The following is a 10,835-nucleotide window of genomic DNA, read 5'->3' as shown; positions in this document are numbered from 1 at the left end:
ATGTAAAAGTGAATTACAATAATAATAATAACAATGTAAATAATTAAATTAATTATGTGAAAATTACTTATTACAAAAACTTAAAAGTAAAGTATCATACAAAGTAGAAAAGACAATAGATTTAAATTGAATAAAACCTGATCCAACAAAAAGTTATAGGGTAGGTTATCTTTTATAATTATGTTATTATCCGCTATCATCACTTTCATTGGATGAGTCACTTGTGTAATAGCCATGAACATCAGCAACACTACTGTGGAACAACTGGGGTATTTATTGACTCCTCAACATTATCGGGGGACAGTAAATTTAAGACTTCTGAAGTCAGACTTTTAAATTTTTTCTTAGGTATCTCCCTAAAACTGTTAACTAAAGGATCCGATGTTATAAGCAACATATTCATAAGATCTCTATTCGTGGCTTCACGCGACTACTTTTGTGTGTTATCAGCCCTGAATCGTCTCAAATCTTTGTTACGGGCTTCCTGTGCTTCCTCGGAAAGTTGACCAATAGGTAAAATTGCTGATTTTATAATATCAGTACTATGCACTAAGAATTTTGAACAGTAACAGGCATATTAAATCATGGATAGAGATCTATGTATAGTTTTTTAGTCTCGACCGCAAATTTTTCAAATTTTTCGATATTCATATTGTACCCAGATGCTAATGCGCGAAGGAGAGTATCGAATCTTTTGATGAGCGTTACATCCAATCCCATAATCTCAGCACTAGCTTCACAATTTTCGAAAAACCTACGAGCAGTGTTGCCGTCATTGGTATTGCCGAAACCTGGTTTTGGTTTATCTTCATCAATCCATTGTATGTACCTGTTTTTATGCCTTGGTGACTGGTGCGGTAGGTTGTGGCAGGTTGAAGTCAATGATCTTCGCCTTTTTGCTTTTGGTGTGATCTTGTGGACCTTGCGCGTTTATTTGTGTATGTTTTATGGTGTTTGTTCCCTGTACCAGGGAATTGGTTTTGCCGTTTGTAGATCAGCTTTAAAGGTTCATATATCTCGTCGGAGCTGGTAGGTACATACATCCTATTTGATATGTAGAGATAACTAAAACTACAAAAAAAAATTAAAAATAGATGTGCAAAGAATTCGCAATAGTTTTTTCTTTCGACTATTAGAGAATACTTGCGACTATAACGAATGTAAAATTAAGCCCGGATGTCCGCGGATGTATGTAACTTTTTTGTCCCTAAAATTAAAAATATAGGGAAAAAATACCTTTTCTTCTTAATAACGGAATGTTAAATATATTGAAAATACTCTAATTGTGAAAGAATTACTATTAAAAAATTTTACTTACCTTCGAGCTTTGAATCCATCAAAAAATTATTAAAAGAAATATGAATCTTAATATTCAACAAGAATTTTGAAAATTAATCAATGCATTTTACGGCCACTTCTGCCTTCTTACTTCAATTACTATATATATTTGAGCAAAAATATCAAAAAAAAAAGCAAAAATCCCGTTATTTTGTTTGTTTTCTTTCATTTCTCATTACACTTTTCTTGGAATAAGAACACTGTGCGTTGTTTCAGAAAGAACGTCGGAGCAAAAGTTTATGTTTATTCGGGGAATTTCAAAATTTCTAGCAACAAAGGTATCTTTTGTACGTTGCGTGAATATAACTCATTGCTGTGCGCCTTTGCGAAAGGCAAAAACAATATCCAAACGGTCCGAACACATTTTGCGACAGAGCGTAAAACCCACGTTGCTCAACCCTCTTACGACCTGGATATTTGAGACGGCATTCTTCAGTTATGGTAAACACAGAGTCAGCAGTGACATGTCTGGACCTCCCAGACAAGTCGGAAAGCGACAAAAAACATTACAAAACTTTATTATTAAGTAATGGAATACGAGTTTTACTCATTTCGGACCCAACACCTGTTCCACATTGCGGATTAACCTCTTCATCATCATCATCCTCTTACGACTCCGCCGGCGATTCAGTTGCTGAAGAAAGTAGTAGCACTAGTAGCGAAGAAGAGGAATCGATGAGCACTTCCACAACGGGCAATGGTGGAAGCGATTCGGATTTAGAGTCAGAAGAAGGTGACAAATGCCGGTGGCAGAAAATTATTATGGTGAAGCACCTTTTGTTTTGAGTATTTGTTTTATAATATCTATAGTTGGTGGCGGATTGTGTAACGGCAGAAGTACGACGGTGGTGGTGCTGCTGTGGTTGAGGTGAAGCCGTAACGTTTTTTTCGCCAGTTGCTTTGTACTTCACTACCATCCTTTCTTGTGAATACTCTATCTATTGCGGTGTTTAATGTTCGTATTAATAATTTTGTTTTTAATATTTTCAAGTTGTGTACAGCAAATAGCAAACATAATTACGGAATGAAACATTCAAAAAGAAAAATTATTCACAAAGGGAATGGCGCAAAACAGTCCCTATAATCATTTATCATTTAGAAGATACTATATTCGGACAAATACTTTGCGTAATCATGTAAGTGTATATGTAGACATATATATTTTTGAGTATGTAAACTATTTAGGTATATAATTGACAATTGCTTAATTGCTTCCTCATAAAACAATTTATCTAAGGGCTGGTCACCCATAATACGAAAAAAAAGATGATCCAAACACTTAAGGCTTATAGAACATCATGCAGGCAAACGAAGCAAAAGTTGTGCTAATCGACTTTCGTCACCAGGATTCGCAATGCGACAGTGTTCATCGAGGCAAGCATAAACTTGTTCCCTACATACTTCAATGTCCTTACGCCCCTTTAGTCCACGTATATCCAGATTGAATGGAATTATTGCTTTCAAGCAAGATAATTCGGAACGATTTATATTAAGTCGTTTCATTTTCACGCTTTACTTAGATAAAATACGATCGAAAATTGTCGCAAATCCTGCTTTTATTGCATTGCTATTACGATGATATGAAAAATTATGGTTAACAAACAATTGTTGTGGTTGGCGTATAGGAGGGCGACGTCCAAGATGTATCATGACATGATGTTGCATAATCAGCATCCAAAGAATCAATACTACACCATGCTACATTTGCAATTAGTAACTTATTCCAACCTGCCTTGAACAACAAAACCTGATCATCACGTTGTAATTCAGCGAAATGTGGCATTTTTATAGCATATACAATCATTTGATAAAGTTGTTTATTAACCATTTGACAAAGATGTGATACCGCACCTTTATAGTCCGGTTGAACCATAGAATTCGGGCCAACACGTAGGAATGGTATAAAATTGTCTCCATTAAGTTGTTCACTTTTTTGCTCAGCTTCAATTATACATTCAATTGTTAACTCACGCACTGTGCTAGTGGGATTGAAAACATCAGTGGGGCGTGCATTCTGTGAATGTCTGCCACGTTGTCGCTCCTCCTGAACTGCTTCACGCTTCATGCCGCATGCAAGACATTTCTGATAGCGACAATATTGGCACCGATTTCGTTGCCTTTTGTCAATAATACAATTTCTATCTCCTCTACGAGCAAAAGTTAAATCCTTTCGTACGGTACGTTGGAAAAACCCTTTGCATCCTTCGCATCTATAAACACCATAATGCTTACCACTTGCTCTATCACCACAAATAAAGCACAGATGTTTTGAACCACTTAATGTATGATTTGTTGTTGTTATTGTTGAGTGCTTGTATTATCTTTGCTACTTGTACTGGACGGAGTTTTATACGGTTGTATGGTTGCAGGTGTGTACTGGTTGTGATTTTGTAATAAAGCTTTTGTTAATTTTGTTGAAGATTGCCGCGGCCGGCGTTGAAGTTTTGATGGCTTTGGTGTGTTGTCGTTACATTTGGGTTCATAAGTAGATTGCATTTGAGAAATAATTCGGATTTGACATGCAAAACTGTTTCAACAGCGCTTTCTCTTTTTCTCTGTGTTCATTTATAATACTTTGCAGATATTCATCGCTAATACCTAGATCTGTATATGATGCCTGCGTCCATGTATTTAACATCATTGGCCGTTCATAGAAATACTCAAGTTCATTAGATTTAGCTGAATGTATAACAGTTCGGGCTGACGAAGGAATAACATTCGGTTGATCTTGATTACGGCTTGTATTTGTACTCTGCCGATTTGATCGTATGTGCATTGCGTTGGGATCCATTTTTACTATGAAATTAATATTCAGACGCATACTTCAAAATCCCAGAGAAAACAGTATCTTTTTTAAAATTTTGCCAATCGAAAGAGGTTACATATTATCTCCAACAACATAAAAATCAGCAAGTTCTGTGGCAGATTGGGAATCTGCGTTAGGATTGTGTTGGCCTCGTCCGGGTTGATCGAGAGCTGGGTTATGGGGTTTGTTGGCCTCGTTCGGGGTGAACGAGAGCTGGGTTACGGGGTTTGTTATAACGGTTGGGAGTTACAAGTCTCCCTCACCCTCACTGGAGGGTGGTAGTAGGACCAATTTCGTGATTGGTCTGGTGGTTTGTCCCCTTGCCGTATCCAGTTCGACAACTCGAACTCGGTTATCGGGGCCATAGTGAAGATTGGCTATCCGACCTAGTCTCCATTTGTTGGGGGGTAGATTATCCTCCTTAATGACGACTAGGTCCCCCGGTTTGAGATTTGATTGTGGATGCTTCCACTTAACGCGCTTCTGCAATTCGGTGAGATACTCCGTTTTCCACCGTTTGCAGAAGGTTTGATGCAGCGCCTTAAGTTTTTCCCATCGATTGACAAGTGAAGCGCGAGTAAGTGGCTCCAGGTTGGACGGGTCATTTGAAGATGGGCTTAGGGGTCGGGAGTTGAGACAGGATTCAATCCTACACAGGGGGGTGCTAAACTCCTCGAGAGTAAATTTATGATCCGATGCGATCTTTTTGAAATGAGTTTTGAAGTTCTTGACTCCCGCTTCCCACAGCCCGCCCATATGGGGAGCAGCTGCTGGTATGAAATGCCATGTCAGGGTTTGGTGGGCATATTTAGAGAGGGTTTGGTTGCGTGCATCAACGAGGAATGCCTTGAACTCTGAGCGGAGAGCCCTCGACGCACGGACAAAGTTCGTCCCATTGTCGGAATAGAGGTTTTTCGGGCATCCTCGTCTGGCGACAAACCGACTAAACGCTCCTAGAAACGCGGCGATACTGAGGTCGCTGGTCGCCTCTAAGTGGATCGCCTTAGTCGCAAAGCAGACGAATAGGCAGACGTAACCCTTGGACATGCGGCATCCTCGTCCGCTGTAAGACTTGATGTCAAACGGTCCGGCAAAATCTACCCATGTGTTGGTAAATGCCCGAGAAAAGGTGGTGCATTCCGCAGGGAGAATTCCCATGAGTTGCGTCGGGGAACGTTTCCGGAATAGCGTACAGGCCTTGCAGTTATGGATGATGGATCGTATCATGTTTTTGACCCGAGGTATCCAATACTGCGTGCGTAGGAGCCACAGCATTAGTTGGTTTCCGTTATGTATGGAAATGGTGTGGACAAACTGGACTAGCAGACGGGTGAGTCGGCAGGCGTAAGGGAGGATTATCGGGTGACGCTCGTCGATGGGAACGTCTCTGGATGCGTTGATACGACCCCCCACCCGAAGTACATTATCTTCGTCGATAAAGGGGTCTAGAGAGAGAATCTCGCTTTTGGTCGCGATGGGTTTCCTAGTTCTCAGATAGCTTATGAGTTAATATTTGCTAACAATTAATGTTATAAATTGTGAACTGCCAAGCGAATTTATTTGGTATCACTTAACTCCTCGCCATTGTCACTTAATTTTTAATTTTTAATTTTCTCTTTGCAATTAATTACTTGCATAACGCTGAATGTGTCAGGTGCATTTTGTATTTTAATTAGCTTTCCTGACGAACAGGAAGTTTGTGAGTGCTTCACTTGTATAAACAGTTATTGTACAATATTTATCTTTTATAAATAAATTGTAACGAATCGGTACTAATTCTTCCTTTTTATTTTCTTCTATTTGCGTGCGATCGCGCCCCACGACGCGGGTGCCACATTCCTCCCGCAACATTTGGTCCTTACGCGCCGAGAAAATCAAGAATTTGAAGACAACATAGGTAATTTATCAAAAAGAATCAGCGCAGCGGAAGAGTTGGAAATTATTAATCAAGCAAGAAAAATTATTTATAAAAGTGTTAAATTCAACCAGCATTGGAAAAAGTAATCAGCGAAACGAAACCAACTAGCACAACATTTTTGGCAACTCGCTATCACACAACACACATACTGCCATAAAATCATCACATTATACAGTTGATTACATTACACTCGACACCGCTCAAGGCAGACAGTCAGTGAATTTTTTTTAGTTTTTTTTCACATCCATAACTGCACTGTATTGTACCCCTCGTCGTCACATACGTTGACAAAACTTCCTAGTCAGGAACCATATTTTCACTTGGTTGATAGCCTTAGCTTGTCTATCACAGAATATACTTTAGTAATCAGTTTGCGAGCTGAAATAATACCAAAAGCCAAAAAGTATCACTACGTTGGGTGGCTAGTGGCTTGATCACACAATTTATACTGATCGTTTTATATTATATAGCTGTATTTTTATCACTTTTTTTCTTAATAAATACTTTAAATCGTAATTTGTAAGTTGGATAAACAAATTTATTTTTTATATTGGGAAAGATCCCTGATTGGCTACTCGGGAATTCTCAGCATTCACTTACACTTTGTATACACATTAAATCCTCGCCAGGATTACTATCTGTGTTTCACATCACTAGGTATACAAATTAAATCCTCATTGGGATTTCTATCTATGGTTCAAATTTCTAGAATTACACACATTAAATCCACAGGATTTCGATTTGTGTTTCAAATCTCGAGGTTGACACACTATATCCACGTCGGGATTACATCTGCGTTTTTTAAACTTTTTTTAGACACGATAGATTTTCAGAAAATATTTCTATCTGTGTCCAATACACCCTTTAGACACATTAAATATTTGCAGACGTTTCTCGTCTCTGCATTACACATCACTGTAGACACATTAAATCCTCGTTAGGATTTCTATCTGTGTTTGATATCACTTTGTACACACTAGAACCTTTCAGGATTTCTATCTGTGCTTCATATGACTACATACGCACTGAATCCTCGTAAGGATTTCTTTCTATAGCACTGTAGACACATTAAATCCTCGTCAGGATTTCTATCTGTAGCCTACATAATCCTCGTGAGGATCTCCATAAGTGGTTCATATCACTGGCCACACATTACATTCACGTCAAGATTTACATCTGATTAAAATTTTTGCTTATCACTAAATTCACATAAGATTGCTATCTGTGTTAACACATTCAATCCGACCAGAATTTCAATCCGTGTGTTTTTAAAGATTTTACTTATACAGCACAATCACAGCAGGATTGATAGCTGGGCGACGTTAAATAACAAAACACTCTTATAATTTTTACTGCGGTCGAATACACACCCACAGCGCCACTAAGTCTTTTGCCTTCAAACTCGACACCTTCAAAGAAACAAAATATTCAAATTAATAAAATCAATGGATACTAATATTAGATTGGCTGATTCCATAGCCGAGTTTGAACAAGAATTCAACTCCACCCCGGGCGAATCCCGGAACAAGCACACCCTTGCACTACTGCAAGAGGAGCTAAGGGCACTATGGAAGAAGACCAAGTCCACATATGAAAGTCTTCTCAGCAATCCTGAGCTGTCCAAAGACGAGCTCAGCTCATTAAGAAAGAAGAATAAAAGCTGCTTCGCATGCTACCTGCAATGCATGTCTGCTGTGGCGGCTGAAGCCGAAGCTATCACCCCACAGCCGGCAAAAGATGAAGCAAAGGATGAAGACTCTTCGCGCCGTGGACATAAAATGCGGCTGCCGCCTTGTGACACCGATGTATTTAAAGGCGACTACCTTTCCTGGCCAGTTTTTAGAGATATTTTCACGGCAATCTACATCCACAATACTGATCTGAAAGATGTCGAGAAATTATATTATCTAACAAAAAACTCAAGGGGAGGCAAAAGAAATAGTGGGCAGGTGCTCATTAACAAACGAGGGTTTTGCAACCGCCTGAAAAAATGTAAGCGACAGGTACGAAAATGAACGTATCCTCGTCAACACACAACTAAAACTTTTATTTAATCTGACGGCAGTCGAACAGGAGTGTGGAACCTAAATCAAAAAATTGCAACGGGAGATAAACAATTGCATTTCTGCACTACATTGTCATAATATTGACATCACAAATTGGGATGCAATTATAACTTACTTATGCTCCACAAAACTCCCCGAATCTACACTGGCTCTTTGGGAACAGACCGTAGAACGAAAAACAGATATTCCGAAATGGGAGGATATGGAAAATTCCTGTCCAATCGCTTCCACACATTAGAGACGGTTTCCGATCTTAGGGTTAATAAAACAACAAAAACACCCAAAAGTCAGAATTCAAATTCTAGGGAAAATTCTACGAAACTTGGGGTTTACCAAGCCAGCGTACCAAAATCGGCATGTAAGATGTGCAACAGTACGGAGCACTAATTACGAAATTGCCAAAAATTCCGTAGGTTGTCTACGTCAGGGAAAATCGAGTTTGTAAAAAGCAATAGTTATTGTCTGAATTGTCTGTCGGGTGGACACACCGTGACACGATGCACCAGCCCATTCAACTGCAGCACGTGCCACGCAAGGCACAATACCTTGCTCCATCTCCCGACAGCAGAACAAAAGACAACTCCTCAAAGGTGGACTCAAAACGCCACCGACAATACACCTTCAACCTCACAGCAGGCTAGGGCAAGGATGGAGTCTGAAAAAAGACAAGATAATGCTAATAACGTCTCTTCGTGTCATGCTAACACCACTAAAGGGGTGCTATTAGGAACAGCACTTGTTAATATACACTATAATGGAGTGAAGTTTTCCGCCAGAGCGCTGATAGACTCTGGGTCCGAATGCTCTTTCATAACAGAAAGACTAAAAAAGCGAATAAACCTTCCATCCAAGCGTTTAAATGGGCAAGTGTCAGGAATAAATAATACACCATCTACACAGGTAAAGGAATCATGTGGGATTACATTAGGTTCACTTACAGACCCCTTATTAAGCATCGATAGAGTGGTCCTAGTCCTGCCTCAATTAACAGGGGACCTTCCGACTTGCCAAGTTAGCGCAATGACTCAGCAAGCGTTCCCTGGTCTGATTCTGGCGGATAAGAGGTTCTTCATTAATGAGCCAGTCGATCTCATACTTGGAGGCGACATTTATTTACAGATAATACTCAACGGTATACGGAAGAACGTTCTAAATACGCTTCTCGCTCAAGAAACCGTCTTCGGTTGGATTTTAACCGGTCGTGCAGAAGCACCTCACCCAACTAATACACGAGTATCCTTTTTTAACGAAATTAGCCTAGACAAGCAACTAACAGCTTTCTGAGAAATTTAAAACATACCAAAAAAAAAAGCCCTGACCGAAGATAATGCCTATTGCGAGGCACTATATAAAAACACGACGGAAAGGAATTCAGAAGGAAGATATACCGTCGCCCTTCCATTCAAACAAGACTTCCAAAAAACCCTCTGTTTGAGCCCATCACTTCAGAGCGTCTGCTACCAGTTCTATCGGAACGAGACACGCCTAGCAAAGACACCGGCCCTACAGATGGAATACAACAGGGTACTGACAGAATACGTCATGTTAAGGCACATGTCCAAGGTACACACCGTAGTGCCACCAAAATCATCTGATTGCTACTTCTTGCCATATCATGCGGTTATCAAAGAGGAAAACACAACGACTAAAGTGAGGGTCGTGTTCAACGCGTCGTGCCCGACATCCAACGGCACGAGTCTGAACGATGTTCTACACACCGGCCCAGTACTTCAATCCGACTTAACAATATTACTTCTCCGATGGAGATTCTATAAGTACGTCTTCAATAGCGACATTGAGAAGATTTACAGACAGATCTGGATAAAGGAAAACCAAACCCAATACCAAAGAATAGTTTTTCGTCTCAAAGCAGGTGACCCTATAAGTATTTACGAACTCAACACGGTAACCTTTGGGGTCTACTGTGCCCCCTATCTAGCGATCAGAAGCCTACATCAACTTGCGGATGACGTCGAGGCATCGATGCCTATCACAGCGCATATCTTGCGAAACAGTATGTACGTCGATGACGTCCTTGCAGGGGGCATAACATCGAGGCAGCAATCACTGCTCGAGATGAAATCACAGCTGCATTAAAGTCAGCAGGATTCCCTCTGCGAAAATGGACCTCTAATTGCAGTAGGACACTACAGGGCATACCCAAACCTCACAGGCTTACGGAAGACTTTCTGGAGTTCGAGGACGCGAGCATGGTAAAAACCCTAGGAATCCGTTGGAACGCGCATTCCGACTATTTTTATTTCACTGCGAAACCAGTCGAAAACCAGGGCATCTTAACAAAAAGAGCGATCCTATCGGCAATCGCCAAACTATTCGACCCTTTAGGCTGGCTTGCCCCAGTTATCATCGTAGCCAAGATATTAATGCAGAACATTTGGTTGGAGCGGACGGATTGGGATGAACCGGTATCCTCAATCACTTTAGATAGGTGGCAAATCTTTATGCAGGAGTACGCCGCCATTAACCAGATTCGTATACCTCGGTGGGTGCACTTCACCCCAACCAACGATATAGAAATTCACGGCTCCTGTGACGCGTTCGAAAAAGCCTACACGGCTACGGTTTACGTGCGAGCTAAGATCAACGATAGGATCTACGTTAGTCTACTTATGGCAAAAACAAGGGTGGCACCAGTGCAAACAATTTCATTACCACGATTGGAGTTATGCGGTGCCGTCTTGCTGGC

General features: G+C 40.4%; 1 pseudogene; it reads right to left on the bottom strand.

Moving 5' to 3' along the window:
• Positions 1 to 2,433: 2,433 nt before the first annotated feature.
• On the bottom strand, positions 2,434 to 4,129 carry LOC137234963 (protein ultraspiracle-like; annotated as a pseudogene).
• Between the last annotated feature and the right edge of the window lie 6,706 nt (positions 4,130 to 10,835).

Source organism: Eurosta solidaginis, chromosome X, assembly GCF_040869045.1.
Source record: "Eurosta solidaginis isolate ZX-2024a chromosome X, ASM4086904v1, whole genome shotgun sequence".
In the NCBI taxonomy this organism is placed as follows: Eukaryota; Metazoa; Arthropoda; class Insecta; order Diptera; family Tephritidae; genus Eurosta; species Eurosta solidaginis.
This window is presented reverse-complemented; position numbering and strand designations above follow the sequence as displayed.